Below are 11,687 nucleotides of genomic sequence, written 5' to 3'. Positions count from 1 at the left end.
CCCGTCTCTTGTTATTCTCTAAGATCATAACACTCAAAATAATTATAGAAAATAGCACAATTCATGCAGAAATAACATGCAAATATCTCTGATCCAACAAGTTCAAATGTAAATATTACATCAGAGATAACCGAATGTTCAACAAATTTTATGAATTCATATAGATTCCAAATTCAACGGTATTATTCAGAACCGACAAAAAGTCTTACTACACATACTGCCCTTGAGATGCATCCAGCATTGTATGTACGTGAATAACCTGCCTTGAGTCATGTAGTACATCTCGGCAGTGCGTGCAGTCTATACAACGTGTAGAGCAACATTGAGTGAATGGATGGATCAAGCAAAAATTTACAATCTCCATGGTTGATGATGGCCATAGTGTCTCCACTCATGCAACAACACCGCAAAACTTCATGACAGAATTGCAAATTCTGCACCATCAATGTGATATCGACTTCACATTGCCATTTTTCTAAATATTGACTTCACATTGTGTTGATGGATGATGTGCATGTCGTAAGGCGTGAAATTCTTTCATGCATGAAACGAACCATGCACGCGCTGCCAAAAGATTGGGCCCCTTGAATTCCTGCCTACAAAGTCCGCAGGTACAGCCAACCACGTGTCACACAATAACTCATCCTCCTTTATCCAGTACCCCGTCATCGTACTTAGTCTAGAAAACAACATGAAGTTCAAAAAAAAAGCTCAATAACATTTCACGAAAGACCTACCAGCAGTGGTGTCCGCCATGGATGATGGAGTAAGGGGCCTCTCCTCGTCGTCTTCAATCCGGTGGAAGGGTTAGTATTGTGTGCACAATTCGCTGCTCATTTTTGATCTTGTTCTTAAGAATCATTCAGGCACTGATTATTGTGTGGAATTTCTTGGACAGATTCATGGTCGAGGCAGACAGGCACATCAAGGATCTGACCATCATCACCGAGTACGTCGGCGAGGTTGACTACCTTCGAAATTGTGAGCACGATGACGGTGATAGCATGATGACTCTGCTCTTCGCCGAGCCGCCATCCAAGAGCCTCGTCATCTGCCCCGACAAGCGGAGCAACATTGCACGGTTCATCAACGGGATAAACAACCGTAAGCATTCTCTTCCTCTGATCACCGTGCATTTTATGCATTGATCCGAACCATGTCTGAAAAATTTGCGTGATGATGACCATTGTAGGGAAGGCATGAAGAAGCAGAACCTCAAGTGTATGCGGTTCGCAATCGACGGTGAATCCATTGTCTCCTGGTGGCCAACAGGGACATCTCCAAGGGGGAGAGGTTGTACTACGACTACAACGGTGACGAGCACGAGTACCCAACTCACCATTTTGTATGACACATGAGCTGATGTTTAGTCCTTATTTTCATTTATCTGTGCTGATCCATTCCCCCAAAAGTCAACATGTAGAGTCATCTAATTAGTTGATATATCTAGAATTTTCACCTGGAAAAAGGAAAAAGGGGAATTGTAAACATTGTATATCCAATGGAATGGAATGCAACGGCAAAGGGGTTGTTCTGTTCATGCATGTTTCTGCTGTAATTGCACTTTGTCAATGTTTTTGTTCGTTTAACCATTTTGAAAGAATGGGTTGTTCTGTTCATGCCTCTCTATATCCACGTGCTAAAATCACTTGTACATATACCACTTTAGCTCCATCATCTTTCAAAATGGTTAATCGTATCTGGTTGCCTGCCGTTTTGTGGGCAAGGCGCGGCAAGCCGCGCCACCGTGCCAGAATGCCAATGATTAAAGCTGTGTGCAGTGAACGTGTCTGAGAGGACCAATACAAGAGGTAACCCTGACATTACATAATAAGTAAAATGTAGCAGTATTTAGAGCACAACGAAATGTAGTTGTGATGAGATCTTATTATCAGTATTCGTTGGAAAAGAGTATGTAATATGATGTGTCTAATTCTCACCTTTCCTCCAAGATCATCCTCTCCTAATATGCTGATTGGCTTATGTGCCACCCTTTTTTTATTGAGTACACGCGGAATGGGAGATATATAGGGGAAGAACAAAGGATGTCGTGTACTCTCGATCTGATGCCACCAAAATTGAGCTGGTTTGTACTCTCTCCCTCCATCCCATTTATGTAGTTGTTGTTTTCCACTCTGATTGTTTTGTGCTAGGTCTCCCTCTTCTCTGAATACTTATATTGCATATGCTTAATCCGCTGATGTGTGTTGTGTTGTTTGTAGTTCCTTCCTGGGCTACACCAGAATTAGTGTACTAATCTGCATTGATATTATTTATTAGTATTTTGTGCTACACCAGAATTAGTGCTTAGCGAGCTCTGTTCATTGTTTACGTTGTTTTCCCTTTGGACCTTAAGCATTCTTGAGAAAGATTAACACATAAAATTACTATATTTGGATTGCACCCCCTGATATAATTTGTCTTTGAATATTTCTTTTTTATTTAATTTTTAGTGTATGATAAAATCATGAAAAAAAGTTTGACATAGTAGTCTAACAGGATAGTTTTCATTGCTGTGAAGTAAAGAAACAGAGAAGGTGTGTTGTGTATATGCCATATTTTCCTTCTCTGGGTTTCAATATTGTGCTATGCAGAACAGCTAAAAGCCTACAATGTTTGTCATCTCCCTTATAAATGGGAGCTAATTCTTTCTATTTATTTCTTACCCCCGTTGATTGCGAGAACATGTGACATAATGATAGCATGAGGAATTGGGGGTTATAATTTCTAACGGTTGAATTTCACATTTTTGCTCTTGAAACTTCTGGCAAGTAAAGCAAGCTACTTTGGTTTTGCTGGTGTGATGTGCTAGACGCATAACTGACTGGCTTTTTATTCTTGCGAACCATGCTGAGTCATGCTTATGCTATACATGGGCCATTCTTTATACATCTTTACTGAGAATGAAAATAGCTATGATAGTTAAGATTATTGTTGCTTGATGCCGTGTATAAGCTGCATGTATACCATTGTCTTTGTACCTTTCCTATTTATATGCTTCTACAGAGTACTTGGTTCATGGACATGCTTCACTAAATCATTTCCTTATGAGCTAGAATAAGGTTTTTCTAGTTGGTAGTTGCACCACATGCTGAGATTGTTCATGTTGTGAAGTACTTCGTGCAAATGATTATTCTCAGTTCTCTGCCTCATATAACTACACATGAGGAGGTATGAAGGGTCGACCGAGAAACTGAATCAAACTACTTGATTTAAGGTATACTTTGGCCATTTCCTTCGACCCTTTTTGTTCCTCTTCTCATGTGTGTTATTAGCCTTTTCGCAAGCCTTTGTTTTCTTTAGAACTTCAAATGTTGAGAAGTATATTTTGCTGATTACTGAGTAGATGAACTGACAACAGGTGTACTCGCATAGTTAGAAAAATCTGAGGCACATGTTAGTTTGTTGGCAAGCCGTATGCATCAGAACTAGGTACTTTTACCTATCATGGAATTTGAGTATAATTTTTTTTGTTATCGCTCTTGTGTATATTTACAAGAATCTAAAGGTAGTCATGATTCAGCTGACCAGTAGGCTTTTCTTCTGTGTTTGGAGAAGAAAGAAGCTGGTAGATAGTAGAACCAAAGTAGTCGATCCTATATTTACATGAATCTAAAGGTGGTCATGATTCAGCTGACCAGTAGGCTTTTCTTCTGTGCTTAGAGAAGAAAGAAGCTGGTAGATAATAGAACCAAAGTAGTCGAATCCTCTTGTGCGTTTGTAAAAATGAAATAGAATAGCTACTTCGTGGTAGTTACATTCTGATTCAAATCCAATCAGATGTGCACGCAATGGTTCTAAATGTTACACAAGTAAATGAATAATGAATCAACAATTGTGCCTCTTTGCTTCATGGTTAAGCTAACAAATTATGCCTCTTTGCTTCCTGATTAAGCGTACAGTAGCTTGCATGATCTTTTCTTGGCAAGCCGAAATTTTCCTTTTCAAAAAAGGCCCATAGGAAGTATAATTAGGCATCTTCAGCTGCAAAAGTTCCTTTCACAGCAAGCTTTTCCATGTTGATATATCTGGATGCTCTAGGTTTCAAAAGATTTTCTTAGAGATTTAGGTAAATTTGGCTATAATGGCCCTGCAGATCATGGGAATGTTGCTGCAAAATTTCTATGTATGCTTGCTTGCCTACGTCTCAGTTTCATATGAATTTATACGTACAATCTAAGTTCATTCTTGTGCCCTTTATTTTTTTGGAATTCCTATGTATTTTGACCTGTGGGTTTTACTCCTATAATCTGAAGAGTCCTTCAAATTGTCTATATATTAAAAATGACTAACTAATAATATAACGGTTCAAGGGTTTGTGACGTTCTACAATTAGCATTCATCAGGAACCAAGACAGCAATCCTCCCAACATTTCAGCAACTTCCTTTGTTTTGAATCCTTGATAATTGATAGTTTCTTTCCCTTCAGATATATACTGGATCTGTGTACTGTGCTTTTAACTTATATATCCATGGTCGTGCCTGAAGATTGTTGTCATGTTTCTATGGGCTACGCTGTCCCCAATACTTGCGAAACCACAAGGTGATGTACAGAATGTGTAAGTAATAAAGATTTGGATCGCCTTGGTCTTACTCTAATGTACTAAAATTGTTCAAAGTTGCCATTTAAAGGATCATGATGTATTACAGAAAAATCTGAAAATACTCATGACTGTCTGTTAGTCAGGATCAAGATTTCTGCGTAATTACTATGTTACCTATTTTTATTTAAAAAATAGGCACAATGTTAAATGTGCTGGTTCACATGCCAGTTGTTATTGTTCTTCAGGCCTTGCTCGTATTATCATATCTGGATATTCCTTTATGACAATTCACAGGTCTTGCGATTGGTGGGGATGGAACCATGAGAGGAGCAGTGGCGATATTTGAAAAGTTTAAATGGCGTGGTTTGAAGATATCCATTATACGGATCCCAAAAACCATGGACAATGACATCAGCATCATAGACAGGTCGTGTGGGCTGCGCCAGTATATGTTGTTTTCTTGCAACTGGTCTTTGGGTCAGTGAACAGGAGCTGGAGACACAAGGTGAGAACACTGTTTATGTCATTTGTTTCTTTCAGTTTTACTCATGGGACACCGATGATTGATGGAGTAGGATTTAACCAAGCTTGGTGTTACCAAGCTACACCCGTTGTCACCTGAAGTTATCTCACGCCAAGCAAGGATCAACATTGGGTACAGAGTTGAAGTCTTTTAATTTTCATACAGTAAAGCTGATTGGTTCGTCATTCATATTTGGATCCACCTATTATTTGTTTCTATTGATCTATAAGTTATACTAATGAGATGTTCATTAAAAAATAGTTCCATGACTTTAGATAATTGATCGAGAATAGTGCGAATAAATTGTTTTGGCTTCCTATGCATTAAATAAATAGTTCCATAACTATTATAATTGCATCATCTGATCCATGAATATAGACAATTAAATAATTTGTTCCTTGACTTGCTCTGTTTGGAACCTTCTCTTCTCTGTTTTGGGGGTGAATGTTGAGGTGGTCCAAGCTCAAAATGGAAAATTTTCCGGGTGGTCCTTTTCCATGTGCTTGTGCTTGATATTTGTTTTTAACTGTACAATGTTTCTTTTTTTCAAGAATGAGCTGGAACGTATTGTCACTATAACACTGGGTTATGATAATGCAAAATCTATGAGGATGCTTATGTCCATGGGCGGGGTTACAAGTATGCTAAATTACTAATCATCTGCTGAATTTAGTGAACTTGCTTTTTACACGATGACCTTCTGTTTCTGTCATCCTATTAGATGAAGTGTTCCAAATTTTGAGTAGACAACGTATTTACCTTTGTTATTTTGTGTTCAATGGATGGAAGAGAACAATTCTTTCTGTATGAGTGTGACCCTGCTTGCAGAGTAAAAGGTCATAGTGAAACGCCGCTTGGACTGCTTCTGGACTTCTACGGTGACACCAGGCTGTTCCAAGGCCAACCTGAGCTCCTCCTTGTGGTGATGTTAGCCGGCGAGCTTCCTCTACCTCCACTCTGTGGATGTCAGCCGGTGAGACATATAGTCTCTACATTTCCATCATGCACATACTTTTTATGCATGATGCTTCCGTGGATTAGTTAGGATATGGAGGATATGGAGTTCATCTCTTACCACAATTTTACTTTTTTTGTTTTCTTTTCCTTTCGTTCTGCCATTATATCATTATATCTCAATAGGTCCTACGATAGAGGTTGAAGGGTAGTTTGATTTGAATCATGCTTGGTCAAATCAATATATAGTGGTTTTGACTTTATGAACAACCAGATCAATTCTCTGGATGCCTTGTGCTATATATAATTAGCTCTCATCTTTAGTTTAATTTTGGAACGAGAATGTTCACTAGAGGAGATTCATGGTTGCAGTATCTAATTTTATTGGTCTGTTCTAACTTTAGAATGAGAGTAATCACTAGAGGATTGGATTCATGGTTGCAATATCTAATTTCTATTAATTTGCTTTTATATATTATGAACTTCAGTTTCTTTATATGCCAAAACAAAACCACTAATTTGGAAACCTCTGTCATTGTTATGATGCCTTATTGTTCGTGACAATGTCAAACTCAATGATATTTTGCTCCTATTGCATGTGAATGTTTCTTCTTCCTATTAGTTTGTTGTATCCTATTTGAATACGTATGCCAAACCGGGCTTCCTACTAAATTGAGCATTACCTGTTTGGACACTTCGTTGTGACCGGCACCCTCGCGCCAAGGCGCGTTTCCGATCTAGTATTTGTTATTGCTGAACAACATGTTATTGAGGACTTTTTTTGGTAGAATGAGAAAAGCAACGCACCATTGGGGAATTGAGGACCGTATGGTAAGACACTGGATTTGGGTTATTACTTGCATTATTGCCATACCAGAGTTGGCAATACCGCAATAGAGCATCACACTCAGAGTATGTTCTTTTTTTTTCGAAACAGAACAACTCAGATTATGTCATGTGCGTCTATCTAAGTGACTAAAATCACTTCTGCCAAGGATGTTGCGGAACATTACACTGGTCCTAATGTGTTGTAGAGTAGCAATATCTGTAGTGTTGACTATTGGACTAATAAATGCAATATAAACTGAGTGAGGTGGGACATGGCGATTCGGTACCCAGGTCCAGCTGAACCTAATATCCTAGTCGTTGAATCATGCCTAGGGATGCTGAAAAACGATCTTGTTGTGTCAGTGGCCGAGCGCTAGAAAACTAGATACGGGGAGTATACCATGCGGTACAGTGTAGTACGACGGGCCCTTTTCGTAGGCAGGAGGTCTATTTAAATCACGCATTGATGGATCCGTCGGGACAGGTGATAGGTCTGAGCCATGGCACGGGACGGCGGCTTCGTGATGAGCGCGGTCCAGGGTGTTTGCTCTGCTCGTCAACAAAAAAACGAGTCGACGAACAGGAAGCTGATGACACGTGTGCCGGTGGGGTCGCCCACAGAAATTTGTCTCCGTGGACCGTCAGTACTCATCGTCTTTGGTGAAACTTCTCTTGAAGTTTTGGGTACGGCGGCGAGTGACCCAGCCGACGGCCGCAGATGGAGACGAACGGATTAGAGCATTTACTAGATCCTGTGGACATGTGAGCTGTGGTTGTTGTCGATCCTATGATATTCCTGCTTGCGGTACATGAACATGGCTGTCAATTTGATTGTTGTTTGCTGTTTGCGGCGGCGGTGCGTGGGCTACTGGTAGGTTCCTGCGGAGGAGTTCGACGAGAACGTGGAGCAGCCGCATCCGGTGAACCTGGCACTGGTTCCACCTCATGGACTCCAATACCCAGCTCGAGCTGATTCCAATGGCGGCTCCAGCTGTTTGCATGTGGTTGGTGCGGCCAGGAAGAAAGCGTCGCCCGCGTCGTTGATTAAATCCATGGGGATGGTGAACCTTGCAGCACCGAGATTGACCAAGAGGTAAAAACGTTCCCTGTTCCATAGAAGTTGTTCTAAACCACCGAATCCATGAATATACTAGATGCTACACGCGATTAGTGAATAGGTTGTGTTCAGTTTCTAAACAGAAAGAATCAGGTTACCTGATTTGCATTCGACTAATGACAGCGGCATTGACGTGATTTCCATAGACTAGGTACCTGAGTTTTTATTCAGTTCAGTTTATTTGATTGCAAAGATGGTGTTTGCAGGTTACGGCTGGGCAGTGCACCTCCAGAAGGACTCCTTGCGCATCCCGGATGAAAACAGATGATAAGAAAATTCACTGATGAGCCAATAAAATAGTGTAATCCAGCATGAGTTGGGGATTAGTTTCGAATTGCAGGTTGAATGTGTGTACTGCTGTAAGTCAGTGCCAGCTTAGGATGGCTCAGAAATTTACCCGAGCCGTGATCTGAACTCCTGTCCCGTGCTTGCCGTTGGGCCAACTACCAGTTTTAATGTCTGACTCATTTCTCTTTTTACTATCCAATACGGATGGTGTACAACCAGTTATACATGTGGTGACGTGAATCTCTATGTGGCTGAGTGGCTTAGATTTAGGGTGCATCTGAGCCCGGGTTTAGAAGCAGATTTTCGCTGAGTTAGCTGCTTTTCATGAAAATATATTAAGTTCCATGTATTTGTATAAAACACCATAGTTTGTGTTGTGAGTTGATGCACGACACTAGCATGCCGCCACATCTAAAATAGCCCAGTTCTTCTTTTTTTGACGTAGAATTGTATGAAATGTCGTGTAATTCTCAACATTGTTAACGTGTAGAATATTGTTGGACTGCAGGGTCTGCTGAATGAAGTTGGTGTTGAAGGTCATCTCATCGGTGGGTTGTCAGTCAAACTGCTAGCTGAGGGGTAGCTGGCATCAACGTTGCACACTATGATTTTCTAGCTGAAAAGAGTCGGTGATGCTGTTGGAGCATTTTGTTTGTTCCGTTGTCATTGCTTGCTCTTTGTTTGTGCTACATACTACTTGAATCTCTTATGCAACCTAGAACCTGTAAAGCTATATGACAATCATATACAATTCTATTTCTGCTGCATACATATAAACGGCCATGTGATCTGACTTTTGTATGTTTACCAATCTTTTATGTTTTGCCTGGTATTTTCTCTTCTCATTGCCTGAGATGGGGTAGTTCAAGTGCTATTATCTTATTATTAAGATTGATACGGGAAGTGATAAAACATGATTTGCATATGAATTGTATGGAATCTGTCAATAAACCTTGCAAAACTGGATTAATCAAGCCCCCTAGTCAAGTCATAGGTGGTTTTTGGTTTGTAGTTGCTTTGTTAAATGTTGTTTCAATGATGTGACAAGGTTATAACGAAAGGGGGTGGAATGTTGAAGTCTGAGGGATTTTCTCATTCGCAAGGACAAGAACCGTTTGGTTGAGAACACCTATTATTTTGCTTAAACCCGTTACGCGTTCCCTTGAATTTGGTAGGCGGCTCTATATTTGTAGATGCTTTGCCAAATACTGATTCGATGGGTTCAAAACAATAATATTGTTTTGGTGGCAATGACATAACGGAAGGGCCATGCTAGCCACCGGCTGACAGGTGCGAGCCTCGAACGACACCACTGCTAGCCATTTGATCCGGCTTCCCACTGTCGTTGGATGGGCCAGGAGTCAGGACATCTCCAATGGTGACCCTCAAAACGTCCACAGCCATCTGGATCGGTTGGTCCCGGCGTGTTTTTCCATCCAATGTTGTACCCCTATCTTCTCATGCAATATTTTGGTCGAATATTCGTTATTGATCCCATGAGCACAAGAATTTTGAGCCTACGGCTACAAATTCATCGGCAATCGTGGGACAAAGTAGCTCCACTATGGATGGTACATTATTCAAGAGGCCGCGAGCAAGTATTGTAGCCATTTAAAACACAACAAATCGACTGGTGGCAAAGTGGTGCACAAATCACTGAGCAAGTAAATTGTTATATGTGTCGGTCATTTGGTCGGGTAAGCAACTTGTTGGCCGAATATGCTCTATGTGTTGGTCGTTTTGTCCGATATGCAACTTGTGGACAATGTCCTTATTCTAGCCCTCCGGTGCATGCAACTTGTTCTCGAAGGTGGAGAAGAAGAACTTCATCCTCATGCATTGTTGGTTGAAGTTGAAGATCGCCAACATCAGTAATGAGGAAGAAGTGGGTGGTCCAACTGACCCCCGAAAAGTGTCGTCCAAGAAGGTTAGGAGGGTGTTCTGGGGAAAGAAGTGGGAGGAGGAGAAAGATAAGCGAGAAGGGGTGACGGCCAAGATGATGAGAGGTTCGAGGGCATCTTGGCGAAGGAGGAGGCACGTGTCAAGTGCTACGACGTGATGGAGGAAGATAAGATGGATAGGTTTAACATCTTGATGTCAGCAAGCGAGAAGAAGATAAACCTCGAAGAGAAGAAGACCAAGCTCGAAGAGAGGAAGGTTGAGCTCGTGGCCGCTTCGGAGGATAAAAACTGTTGTACATGAGGAAGGGTGAGTTGGATGCCGATGCAGCAATGAATATGCGACTCAGCCATGATAGGATATTGAAGTGTTTGGTGCCCGAGCTGGAGAAGGCTGGGAAGGAGGCAAATGATGAGGAGGATGCGGTGACAGAGTTAGCGGGGAAGCTCGGAAAGCCCGTTTGGTTCTTTTGTGACCGGGCACATGTAAAAGTATAAACACCCGCCCCTTTTTGGTTATGCCCGACCACTATGAACACTGCACTTGAACTTGCCTCATATTGTTATGCATTTCAAATATAATTGGTCAGATGTGGACAACCATTTAGGGGATGCGGTTGAATGGCGCCAGGTTGGCACCCATATCCATGACCACAAGGGCAAGGTACTTGCGAGGAAATGTAGATTTCCGACGCCCTATCAGTCTCCGTTTTAGTATTTAGTTATTGTAATTTGAATTTGTGTCCATTTGTCGATGATGAACTGCCTCTTTGGTTTGATGAACTGCAATGTTATGTCCGTATGAACCGTGAATCTATGACTTTAGTTGTTGTTATGTTTCATATGATGATCAACATAGTTTATCCCATGTTGCATGGGTACCATGAATTTGAGGGGGGGGGGGGACCAAATATGAAGTACACGGATGTGGACGTGGAAATTTAAGAGGTGACCAGTCAGCGTTCGCTGATGCTTAACGGGCCGGATAAAGTCTGACTATAGATGATCTTAGTAACATAAGAGCTTTCGACCAATTGCGGACTACACATGGTCGACTATGAACGGGCCGCTAAAGGTTTATACTTGCCAGCGCTATGTGTCACTCATACTTTTTCCAATTAGGCATCACCTACCAGAGATCTTATTGGGCCGGCGCATCAACATAATCGCTCGCTGCCACTCGTGCTTCCCCTTAGGTTCGCTCACTGGCTCCTGTTTTCTTCATTTTTTCCATTTTCCTTCGTTTTTTCACCTTTTTGACTTTTCTTTTTTTTCTTTCGACCTATCTTTCTTTTTACATTGTTGTTCTTTGCTTTTGTCTTTCTTTGTTATACTTTTGGTTCTTTTATGCTTATTTCTTGGTTTTCTTCAGTTTTTTTTTCTTTTCCATTGTTTCTGTGTCACTTTTATTTTTATTTTTTAACACATCTAATTTTTGTGAGTACACAATTTATTGTTGAGCACTTGTGAAACATTTTTTCGGTACACTTTGGATATTTTTAAATACATAATGTACTTTATAAATAATTACATGT

Source organism: Triticum dicoccoides, chromosome 5B, assembly GCF_002162155.2.
Source record: "Triticum dicoccoides isolate Atlit2015 ecotype Zavitan chromosome 5B, WEW_v2.0, whole genome shotgun sequence".
In the NCBI taxonomy this organism is placed as follows: Eukaryota; Viridiplantae; Streptophyta; class Magnoliopsida; order Poales; family Poaceae; genus Triticum; species Triticum dicoccoides.
The sequence above is the reverse complement of the archived record's forward strand: the minus strand, read 5'-3'. Positions refer to the sequence as shown.